Here is a 13,343-nt window from a genome sequence, read left to right as displayed (position 1 = left end):
CTCGACGTGCAGAACGCGTGAGACGACGCTTCATCCAGTCCCAAACATGCTCAATGGGGGACAGATCCGGAGATCTTGCTGGCCAGGGTAGTTGACTTACACCTTCTAGAGCACATTGGGTGGCATGAGATACATGCGGACGTGCATTATCCTGTTGGAACAGCAAGTTCCCTTGCCGGTCTAGGAATGGTAGAACGATGGGTTCGATGACGGTTTGGATGTACCGTGCACTATTCAGTGTCCCCCCGGCGATCACCAGAGGTGTACGGCCAGTGTAGGAGATCGCTCCCCACACCATGATGCCGGGTGTTGGCCCTTTGTGCCTCGGTCGTATGCAGTCCTGATTGTGGCGCTCACCTGCACGGCGCCAAACACGTATACGGCCATCATTGGCACCAAGGCAGAAGCGACTCGCTGAAGACGACACGTCTCTATTCGTCCCTCCATTCACGCCTGTCGCGATACCACTGGAGGCGGGCTGCACGATGTTGGAGCGTGAGCGGAAGACGGCCTAACGGTGTGCGGGACCGTAGCCCAGCTTCATGGAGACGGTTGCGAATGGTCCTCGCCGATACCACAGGAGCAACAGTGTCCCTAATTTGCTGGGAAGTGGCGGTGCGGTCCCCTACGGCACTGCGTAGGATCCTACGGTCTTGGCGTGCATCCGTGCGTCGCTGCGGTCCGGACCCAGGTCGACGGGCACGTGCACCTTCCGCCGACCACGGGCGATAACATCGATGTACTGTGGAGACCTCACGCCCCACGTGTTGAGCAATTCGGTGGTACGTCCACCCGGCCTCCCGCATGCCCACTATACGCCCTCGCTCAAAGTCCGTCAACTGCACATACGGTTCACGTCCACGCTGTGGCGCCATGCTACCAGTGTTAAAGACTGCGATGGAGCTCCATATGCCACGGCAAACTGGCTGACACTGACGGCGGCGGTGCACAAATGCTGCGCAGCTAGCGCCATTCGACGGCCAACACCTCGGTTCCTGGTGTGTCCGCTGTGCCGTGCGTGTGATCATTGCTTGTACAGCCCTCTCGCAGTGTCCGGAGCAAGTATGGTGGGTCTGACACACCGGTGTCAATGTGTTCTTTTTTCCATTTCCAGGAGTGTAAGTTATCGATTACAGCAATGTTATCCTGCAAGACCTTACTCAGGAAAGCTCCCGGCGGCTGAGTTCTTTATATCTGTGATGTTCGACTCTCTGACCACAAAAAAAAAAGAAAAGATTCAAATGGCTCTGAGCACTATGGGACTTAACATATGAGGTCATCATTCCCCTATAACTTAGACTTACTTAAACCTAACTAAACTAAGGACATCAGACACATCCGTACCCGAGGCAGGATTCGAACCTGCGACCGTAGCGGTCGCGCGGTTACAGACTGAAGCGCCTAGAACCGCTCGGCCACATCGACCGGCTCTTTGCCCACATTTCATCACCATATGCGCAGCTATCCTGGCTACGTGCAGACAAGATCAGAGATTTCCATATCCTCTGCCTTCTCTGGTGTATTATCCACGTATACTGCCCTCATATCTCTCCTTGACCTTGATGCTCTTGTCTGAACAACGTGGCAGCAACACTCACACCCATCGTCCATTCAGTCTTTCTGAGTAGCACAAAACGCCCACTCTGGATAGGCTCCTGCCTTATACTCGAGAACTCAATAACATCCCCACTTTCAGAAAACTGTTAATGACATGTCTACTAAAGCAACAATGAGGATTACCATTGCCCCTGTACACACTTGTTAAACTCATACATCCCTATTTCCAATCTGATCTTCCTCATTCCTTAGCCGATTCAGTCTTCTTAAATTCCCTTTGCTATTTCAGAAAACATTTGCATGGTACAACTGTAAATTCTTCTTATGTCTGCCACTGTCATAATTTTTGTTATTTTGATTGATTTTTATTATGTTCATTGCATTTTATTATTACTATTTTCGCTATTTTTAGCAGCATCTTCAGCAGTACAGGTACTGTCAGTATACCATAATTTCCTTACACTGTCACTTCGTTCACTCAAATCATTTCAACAATAGTTTTTACACTAAAATTGTTATTTCTTGGGTAACTAAGATGTTTACCGAGCGAGGTGGCGCAGCGGTTAGCACACTGGACTCGCATTCGGGAGGACGACGGTTCAATCCCGTCTCCGGCCATCCTGATTTAGGTTTTCCATGATTTCCCTAAATCATTTCAGGCAAATGCCGGGATGGTTCCTTTGAAAGGGCACGGCCGATTTCCTTCCCCATCCTTCCCTAACCCGAGCTTGCACTCCGTTTCTAATGACCTCGTTGTCGACGGGACGTTAAACAACACTAACCTAACATAACTAAGATGTTTAAAAAAAGCAGTGTTCGTGTTTAACCTGGTCTGATGTAAGAAAAGGCCTGATGGTAGTAATCAGATCATATTAAATAAATAAATATATGATACCGGATTACGTAAGGCGGCAATATACCGCATTCCATGCACATGAGACATTTCATACAATGGTCAGACCATCAGGACACACGTCTCACACACGTTGGCAACAAACGAGCAAATCTGCTGTACCGGTGTAGCTATGGGATATAGCAACGCCTATACTCAGTCCGGCAATTCAAGTTATTAGTTTACGTTCGAGATTTAACTATCAAAGAATCTTTTAAATATAGGCGGCTTTTTTTTTATTTCTCCTCATAATCCTACTCTCTCCCTGATCAAACAACAAAGATATGTTCTACTTGTGCCAGCCGGGGTGGCCGAGCGGTTCTAGGTGGTACAGTCTCGAACCGCGCGACCGCTACGGTCGCATTTTCGAATCCTGCCTCGGGCATGGATGTGTGTGATGTCCTTTGGTTAGTTAGGTATAAGTAGTTCTAAGTTCTAGGGGACTGATGACCACAGAAGTTAAGTCCCATAGTGCGTTTGTTATTGATATCCCGTGTAGATAATTCTGAAGCTGGTTATATCTGGATGCGTGGTCCCGCTAGTTAGCATAGTGTGTGTGTGTATGTATGTATGTATGTACGTGTGTGTGTGTGTGTGTGTGTGTGTGTGTGTGTGTGTGTGTGTGTGTCTGTGTGTGTACGTATGTGGCATCATGGTTTCTGACCTGCGCAGCCGCGCAGAGCAAGGGCTTAAATTACGTGTTGCTGGGCTCTGCCGCCTTTGCACGTTGAGTACGTCGGGTTGCGCGCCTCGTGAAATCTCGGCGGTTGTGGAAGATGAAAGACGGCTGCGTTGCTGGTAGTTTCCTTTGATTAAACACAGATCCTGTCACAATAATTTCTACAATTAACACTGAACGTATAATAAACACAAACACGAATATTACGTACGTGTAGCGCTAAATGTAATAGTATGTCCAGTTTCAACATAAAGATTTGTTTTTAGCTGTCATCTTAAACTAACATCTGAAACTGGTATTTAAAAATTACGTCTCAAAATCACACTTTAACTGACATCTGAAACTAATTTCTTAGACTGGCGTCTTAAACTAATGTCTTAATCTTACTTCTAGTATTTACATCTTTCATTGAAATTAAACTATTTTCCATGTGCAATTGGTTCAGCTAGTTGCAAATTGTAATACAACTTTCGAGTTTGTTAACAGGTCTGAGATATAGAGCAATATAAAACATAAAGTATCTAATGCAAGTTTAAGAATGTAAGTTAAATGCATTTTAGATAACTGATATAAATTTAGATACCAGATAGTTATAATAAGGAGATCGATAAAAGATCTTCACAAACGGAAGGTGATAAACTTCTTTCCCGCAGGGTTCTTCAACTCCATATTTCACTGAGGTCGTCTGCCAAATGTCGTATGCCAATCGACTGGGCGTGTAGTGCCACAGTACCTATTCGCAAGAGGGACATAGGAGAAAATGGACGTGTTTACGTAATCTAATACAGTTATTGGTGATTGACAGATAATAGAACCAAATTTTGCACGTGAGGTAACTATGTTTGGGCCTCATTCTGGAATTTTATTAAATTTTTTTCTCGAGAAATTTGATCATGGCATTGTTGGAAAATATCACAACACATGCAATCACACAAGGAAAATTTTCACAAAACTTACTTAACGTACAGATTTCATATTGTGGTAGGTAATTCTTATTAATCAGATAAACAAAAGTGTGGAACAATTATTTAATATCAGTTTTAGAGCTCATAAAATTTATTTTTAAAAATTATTCGCATGAAACAAAGTAATATCAATTTCACAGAAAAGTAAATAATTTTGACAGGAATACACGTAGAAAAATTTTGTAACACAGGAAGTTGTGTTATACTATGAACAAAGTGTGCAGAATATTTCACTTTTCTATCTCGAGTGGTTCAGGAGAAAATGTTCTTTAAACACTGAAAAATGAAAGTTCCGAGAAATCCATATAAAATATTTTATAAGGATTTACACCCTAAACTAGTACCTTAAAGTTGACCATAATCATACATTTGGTCTTCTTGCTCTTCGTGTACCTGTTTCTCTTTTACCTTATGTTTATGGTGTGCCCTTTTCGCTATGTCCTTCACAGGCAGAATGAATATGAACCATTTCAAGTAAGTAGTTTACCTGAAGCTCAGTTCAGTTAGCTAACAATAATTATTTCCTACTCCAGTCAAATTGTTGACATGTAAGCAGATGTAATTAATATATTACTGACAAAGCTAGAGAAATAACCCAATGGAGGCCTTAAAGTATTCATGTAGCTAGAATGAGATTTTCACTCTGCAGCGGAGTGTGCGCTGATATGAAACTTCCTGGCAGATTAAAACTGTGTGCCCGACCGAGACTCGAACTCGGGACCTTTGCCTTTCGCGGGCAAGTGCTCTACCAACTGAGCTACCGAAGCACGACTCACGTCCGGTACTCACAGCTTTACTTCTGCCAGTATCCGTCTCCTACCTTCCAAACTTTACAGAAGCTCTTCTGCGAAACTTGCAGAACTAGCACTCCTGAAAGAAAGGATACTGTGGAGACATGGCTTAGCCACAGCCTGGGGGATGTTTCCAGAATGAGATTTTCACTCTGCAGCGGAGTGTGCGCTGATATGAAACTTCCTGGCAGATTAAAACTGTGTGCCCGACCGAGACTCGAACTCGGGACCTTTGCCTTTCGCGGGCAAGTGCTCTACCAACTGAGCTACCGAAGCACGACTCACGTCCGGTACTCACAGCTTTACTTCTGCCAGTATCCGTCTCCTACCTTCCAAACTTTACAGAAGCTCTTCTGCGAACCTTGCAGAACTAGCACTCCTGAAAGAAAGGATACTGTGGAGACATGGCTTAGCCACAGCCTGGGGGATGTTTCCAGAATGAGATTTTCACTCTGCAGCGGAGTGTGCGCTGATATGAAACTTCCTGGCAGATTAAAACTGTGTGCCCGACCGAGACTCGAACTCGGGACCTTTGCCTTTCGCGGGCAAGTGCTCTACCAACTGAGCTACCGAAGCACGACTCACGTCCGGTACTCACAGCTTTACTTCTGCCAGTATCCGTCTCCTACCTTCCAAACTTTACAGAAGCTCTTCTGCGAACCTTGCAGAACTAGCACTCCTGAAAGAAAGGATACTGTGGAGACATGGCTTAGCCACAGCCTGGGGGATGTTTCCAGAATGAGATTTTCACTCTGCAGCGGAGTGTGCGCTGATATGAAACTTCCTGGCAGATTAAAACTGTGTGCCCCACCGAGACTCGAACTCGGGACCTTTGCCTTTCGCGGGCAAGTGTTCTACCAACTGAGCTACCGAAGCATGACTCACGTCCGGTACTCACAGCTTTACTTCTGCCAGTATCCGTCTCCTACCTTCCAAACTTTACAGAAGCTCTTCTGCGAACCTTGCAGAACTAGCACTCCTGAAAGAAAGGATACTGTGGAGACATGGCTTAGCCACAGCCTGGGGGATGTTTCCAGAATGAGATTTTCACTCTGCAGCGGAGTGTGCGCTGATATGAAACTTCCTGGCAGATTAAAACTGTGTGCAAGGTTCGCAGAAGAGCTTCTGTAAAGTTTGGAAGGTAGGAGACGGATACTGGCAGAAGTAAAGCTGTGAGTACCGGACGTGAGTCGTGCTTCGGTAGCTCAGTTGGTAGAGCACTTGCCCGCGAAAGGCAAAGGTCCCGAGTTCGAGTCTCGGTCGGGCACACAGTTTTAATCTGCCAGGAAGTTTCATATCAGCGCACACTCCGCTGCAGAGTGAAAATCTCATTCTGGAAACATCCCCCAGGCTGTGGCTAAGCCATGTCTCCACAGTATCCTTTCTTTCAGGAGTGCTAGTTCTGCAAGGTTCGCAGAAGAGCTTCTGTAAAGTTTGGAAGGTAGGAGACGGATACTGGCAGAAGTAAAGCTGTGAGTACCGGACGTGAGTCGTGCTTCGGTAGCTCAGTTGGTAGAGCACTTGCCCGCGAAAGGCAAAGGTCCCGAGTTCGAGTCTTGGTCGGGCACACAGTTTTAATCTGCCAGGAAGTTTCATATCAGCGCACACTCCGCTGCAGAGTGAAAATCTCATTCTGGAAACATCCCCCAGGCTGTGGCTAAGCCATGTCTCCACAGTATCCTTTCTTTCAGGAGTGCTAGTTCTGCAAGGTTCGCAGAAGAGCTTCTGTAAAGTTTGGAAGGTAGGAGACGGATACTGGCAGAAGTAAAGCTGTGAGTACCGGACGTGAGTCGTGCTTCGGTAGCTCAGTTGGTAGAGCACTTGCCCGCGAAAGGCAAAGGTCCCGAGTTCGAGTCCGTCGGGCACACAGTTTTAATCTGCCAGGAAGTTTCATATCAGCGCACACTCCGCTGCAGAGTGAAAATCTCATTCTGGAAACATCCCCCAGGCTGTGGCTAAGCCATGTCTCCACAGTATCCTTTCTTTCAGGAGTGCTAGTTCTGCAAGGTTCGCAGAAGAGCTTCTGTAAAGTTTGGAAGGTAGGAGACGGATACTGGCAGAAGTAAAGCTGTGAGTACCGGACGTGAGTCGTGCTTCGGTAGCTCAGTTGGTAGAGCACTTGCCCGCGAAAGGCAAAGGTCCCGAGTTCGAGTCTCGGTCGGGCACACAGTTTTAATCTGCCAGGAAGTTTCATGTAGCTAATTTCCAAAACATGGTAAGAATATCAGCACTTAACTAGTTTCTAGGTAATTAACACTTCTATGTATGTTATTGTTTATTTAGATTTTGCACTTTTCGTCATCAAGGAGGCTTCTTTCACTTGAAACTCTTATTGTAACATAAAATTTAGACCAAAAACAATTTTTCTGAAATACGCAATTAATCTGAGACGTAAAATTCTAATTGTAAATTATCGACATTAAATATTTAGTTATATGAAACGTTAGTAGCCATATTTGCAAATTTATGTAAGCACTGGTGCTGAAGCCATTTTAAGCTAATCTGTTCCGATATTTCGAACATGAAACCTGTATCAGGCAATAATATAGTGCAATAATTTGCTTAATATGAAACCGGACTATGAATTAAAACTGTTAATAACATACGCGGATTAACTTGAATATGGAAGACTCTGTGCCTAAATTTCAAGCATGGAACCTATGACCGCCTGAACCATAATTATGTGATGGTGCAATGATGTGTTGTTTTGAATGAGAAGACGTACAATGCAGTAGGAGAATTAACAATGATTGCTGATTAACTTTAATGCAGAATCGCCACAAGCATTATTCATCTGATTAAGGCTGTTGTTGGTTGGTTAGGATGTACAATCCGATGACTATTGTCGTATTGACGTATAGTTAGAAGTTACAGTCTGATCATAGCTGGTAAATGAGAGTCACAGACTGGTCATCACTAATTAAGTGACGGGTGAGTGGTTGGCTGATGTCTCATGTGTGTGGAAGTAATGCCTGTGGATATAAATAGTGGTGAACCCACCCACATTTACAGACAATTTCTTCGACGTGAATGCTGCCGTCGGGAACTACATGCTGATATATGTTCAGTTATGTCTCAATGGGACTCCTTTTCGCGCTAATGTCTGAATAAATACTATAAAAATAGGACAATGGGGAAGCTACAGACAAGTAACAGTCAAGCGTTTAGAGGAACCAATGTATATTGATAATTAAAAACAGGCTAAATGCTAGATAGGCTTGTTATACTATTGACTGAAACCAACCCACGATTCTATATTACTCATCTGTAAGCCGTTTTCTGTGGGTGAAGTTAATAACATAGATACACTGTGAAATGATAGACCGTTCAGTCCATATACAGTGAAATTCAGTGAAACGAGATGGGCTACTAGAAGTAAATACTGTAGCAAGACAGGACGTAGTTGACCATGGGAAGTATCGTATGTTGACCCAAACGAGGGGAGGAGGCGAATGTAAGCTTGGAACTTCTTACTACATCAGTACTGTTGACTGCATGATACCTAGACCCAAGTAATCGTATAATAAAATCGAGAACCGACCTACGTGCAACTGATCTGAATTTACACAGGACTACTTTCAAGGTGATGGGAGCCAGTTCATGTCAAATATATAAGCCACAAACTTTCTCAAAACGATGTTTATCAAAATGTTACTTTGTAAGGTGTGCAACAGAATTGTAGACCGACACAGTCCGTAGCGGAATGTGGTCGGAGATTGTCTGGCCACGGTACAGCAATCTGTCTATTCCGAGAGAACCAAGTCCCCCACAGCCAAGGCTGCCGTGGAGGCGCACATCTCCAGTGGCTTGTGGACGCCAAGGTGGCTGGAACCTGCTGGCATCTGGCTGATCTGTCGTGGTGTTCATGGGCGAAAATAGTTCCCACATGTGTCGGCGTGACTGCAAAAAAATGGCTCTATGCACTATGGGACTTAACATCTTAGGTCACCAGTCCCCTAGAGCTTAGAACTACTTAAACCTAACTAAACTAAGGACATTACACACATCCATGCCCGAGGCACGATTCGAACCTGCGACCGCAGCAGTCCCGCGGTTCCGGAATGCAGCGCCTAGAACCGCACGGCCACCGCGGCCGGCGCGTGACTGCATTCAAAATTTCAACTGAACGATTCGAAATGATTTACTCTGCCTTCTCGCTTCCATAATTTTAATAAACACCATACATAGACTTAAAAGAGATTTTAGTCGTAAATAATATACTAACTTTCATTATTTACAACAATTTTCCAACGCTGGGGTAACTTTTAAACTATGTGACTGTAGAAATCACGTGTTTTTGAGGCGAAGAAGTCGTTGAGACATGTTCGGAGGGCATTTTCGTCGGGAAAAGAAGTTCCTTGAAAGTGGTTCAACGGAGAGCGGAAAAAAAGAAAACCGCAGGGCGCAAGATCAGGCTAATAAGGATGGTGTGGAATGACTTCCAAACACAACTGTTGTATGGTGTTTCTTGTCAGTTCGGCGAAATTCAGGAGGGCGTTATCGTGGAGCAGCACCACTTCACGCAGCCTTCCCGGCTGTCGTTCTTAAACTGCGTCAGCAGGACGTCTCATCTGTGGACGACATGGTCAGCAGTGATGGGTAACCTCGGGGAAGAAATTCCTAGTACATCACAGCGTCGCTGTTCCACCAAATGCATAACATTGTGGACTCGCGCCGCTCTTGTTATGGGGAGTTGCTGCTTTGTTTCGGCTCAGCAATTCCTTTATTTTCCTAAGGTCAGGGTAAGGACTTCACTTCTCGTCATCAGCATCGATACAGGATGAGAATGATCGGTCTTGCTCATGACCCAACTGATGATGAGAAAGCAGAAATGCGCAAATGGCTATCTGCTGAATTTTTTGATTATGGCTTAGAGCGTGCAGCACCCATACACCCGACTTCTGAACCTTCCTCATTGCATGCAAAGGTCGCACAGTGGAGGAATGATCACAGTTCGTCACATTTGCCAATTATGGAGTATGCTGACTTGAATCATTGTGGATTAATGCGTTTAAATGAATTTCATCAAACCTCGAAGGTCTTCTTGAACATGAAGAATAATTTATGTCAAAACAATACTCCTTGAAGCGGGAAAACGAAACCAATATCTTGTCGTGCTCTGTTCATGTTTTATTTATTTATTTACTCGTTGCTGAGCTACATCTGCAATTAATTACTAGGTTATACATTTATATATACAGTCCTGGAAATGGAAAAAAGAACACATTGACACCGGTGTGTCAGACCCACCATACTTGCTCCGGACACTGCGAGAGGGCTGTACAAGCAATGATCACACGCACGGCACAGCGGACACACCAGGAACCGCGGTGTTGGCCGTCGAATGGCGCTAGCTGCGCAGCATTTGTGCACCGCCGCCGTCAGTGCCAGACAGTTTGCCGTGGCATACGGAGCTCCATCGCAGTCTTTAACACTGGTAGCATGCCGCGACAGCGTGGACGTGAACCGTATGTGCAGCTGACGGACTTTGAGCGAGGGCGTATAGTGGGCATGCGGGAGGCCGGGTGGACGTACCGCCGAATTGCTCAACACGTGGGGCGTGAGGACTCCACAGTACATCGATGTTGTCGCCAGTGGTCGGCGGAAGGTGCACGTGCCCGTCGACCTGGGACCGGACCGCAGCGACGCACGGATGCACGCCAAGACCGTAGGATCCTAGGCAGTGCCGTAGGAACCGCACCGCCACTTCCCAGCAAATTAGGGACACTGTTGCTCCTGGGGTATCGGCGAGGACCATTCGCAACCGTCTCCAAGAAGCTGGGCTACGGTCCCGCACGCCGTTAGGCCGTCTTCCGCTCACGCCCCAACTTCGTGCAGCCCGCTTCCAGTGGTGCCGCGACAGGCGTGAATGGAGGGACGAATGGAGACGTGTCGTCTTCAGCGATGAGAGTCGCTTCTGCCTTGGTGCCAATGATGGTCGTATGCGTGTTTGGCGCCGTGCAGGTGAGCGCCACAATCAGGACTGCACACAGGCACACAGGGCCAACACCCGGCATCATGGTGTGGGGAGCGATCTCCTACACTGGCCGTACACCTCTGGTGATCGTCGAGGGGACACAGAATAGTGCACGGTACATCCAAACCGTCATCGAACCCATCGTTCTGCCATTCCTAGACCGGCAAGGGAACTTGCTGTTCCAACAGGACAATGCACGTCCGCATGTATCCCGTGCCACCCAACGTGCTCTAGAAGGTGTAAGTCAACTACCCTGGCCAGCAAGATCTCCGGATCTGTCCCCCATTGAGCATGTTTGGGACTGGATGAAGCGTCGTCTGACGCGGTCTGCACGTCCAGCACGAACGCTGGTCCAACTGAGGCGCCAGGTGGAAATGGCATGGCAAGCCGTTCCACAGGACTACATCCAGCATCTCTACGATCGTCTCCATGTGAGAATAGCAGCCTGCATTGCTGCGAAAGGTGGATATACACTGTACTAGTGCCGACATTGTGCATGCTCTGTTGCCTGTGTCTATGTGCCTGTGGTTCTGTCAGTGTGATCATGTGATGTATCTGACCCCAGGAATGTGTCAATAAAGTTTCCCCTTCCTGGGACAATGAATTCACGGTGTTCTTATTTCAATTTCCAGGAGTGTACATTAATGATCTTCAAATGTCTCATTGTCTCTGGCAAGGCTCATATCTCTCTCCGGTGTTCGGCACATTTCACTGCAGTGTCGTTGGCCATTCATATTTCTTGGAAAGTGCACGGCGCCAGCAAGGATGGACAGGTCAACAGGTGTGTCATCGTTTGTTTTCCACCACATTGGCAGGGCTCTTCTTCGGCGTGTCCCCACTTGGACAGGTTAACCTTTGATCTTCCCATTTGACACCTAAGTCTATTTAGGCTTTTCCAGATTCTCCATTCCAATTGTGATCCATCAGGAGGCTTTTCTTTAATGTTCCAACTTTTCAGGCTACCTTTATCCAATTTTTGTTTCCACATTGATTCTCTGGTTCTAGATTGACTTCCGTTTAGTGGAGATTCAACTATCATGAAATCTACCCCTCGATTTAGGTGTCTTGCCACAGCAGGCTGATGTGCGTGCAGGGGATGTCTTCTATCTCCGCGCTGACAGCTTCGTTCGACCATCGCCAACGTTTGTCATGTGATCTGGGGAAGGGCAAGGGGGGGGGGGGGGGAGGGGCTACTCCAGAAAACATATAGAGGAGATCACGGTTTGTAGGATTCAGACATCCCGTAGTTAATCGACATGAATCACGTAATTAATCGACAAGAATCATTCAGTGCAGCATCTGTCCATCGTATTATCCCCATACACAGTGCAAATTTTCTGACTTCCTCCGCTGCTGTTACACCTCCACTGAACTCAAAGAAAAGAGTAGGTCGGAAATATTCCGAATTCTCCACTTGGCACTCCACTTCCTAGCGTCCATAGATCGACTCACTATCACCAAATGACAAAATGACAACATGTAAACCCGAATAGCAACAATGAACTGCAAATAAAAAATTACAATCGACAAATAAACCTACAGTAAAAGGAGTAGCAACACGCAGAAACGTCTCATGTTTACATTTTCACTAAAGCACAAAAAAACTGCAGTGCTGGCTTTCTCAGTCGTTTTGTATCAACTCGTGCCCCATTTACGCCGCAGTGTCGCGATATACGTGTGTACGGACTGGAGAAAAACTACTCAGTAGACCTGACCATTTTGTGACTATTTGTAAGAGGTAATCCTTCGCAGTTATGCTTCTTGTACAGACGAATATGGAAAGACAGGTGTTTTGAGTTAGTTTCTCATTTCGTTATTATCAGCAGTTATTGGTAATTGGTCTTCCTCTGGGAGACTGTTGAGTGCAATATTTATACTTTCGCATTCCTCTTTTAAAACTACTGCTTGGATGAAATAAGCTTGTTTTTGCGTAAAAAACGCGTTAATTTGTACCGCAACAATGGCTGGTGATAAGGGACTTTATGCCACCTTGCTGGCCAAATACTGGCGGGTAGAATTTCTTCCTCCACGAGGACTCGAACCCACGACTCCTGAGTGTTGCGGCGTGACGCAGGGGTGCATTAGCGGCCTCCACTGAGTTTTCTGTTTTTTAGCGCTTGCTGCATCATTTCGTAGTTCGGCGTTACACTCTCCAAGTGTTCAGTCTCCAACCGGGCTACTGTTCCACAACGTACCATTCTTTAGACATTCTTATTATTTTGAAAACTAAAACAGTTTTGTTAATAGCAACTGCATAACTTATTAAAAACTACTAAAATCTTCTTTTGAAAAGCAAAATGAACTGTTTTTACTTATATAAGTTCTTAACGTACCTTGACGGCTGAAAGCAAGTGGAAACTACACACGATATTTTTTCCGAGGGTATGCAGCTTTACTGTATGATTAAATTATGAGGGCGTCCTCCTGGGTAAAATATTCCGGAGGTAAAACAGTCCCCCATTCGGATCTCCGGGAGGGAACT

This window comes from Schistocerca gregaria, chromosome 5 (genome assembly GCF_023897955.1).
Source record: "Schistocerca gregaria isolate iqSchGreg1 chromosome 5, iqSchGreg1.2, whole genome shotgun sequence".
Taxonomy (NCBI): domain Eukaryota; kingdom Metazoa; phylum Arthropoda; class Insecta; order Orthoptera; family Acrididae; genus Schistocerca; species Schistocerca gregaria.
This window is presented reverse-complemented; position numbering follows the sequence as displayed.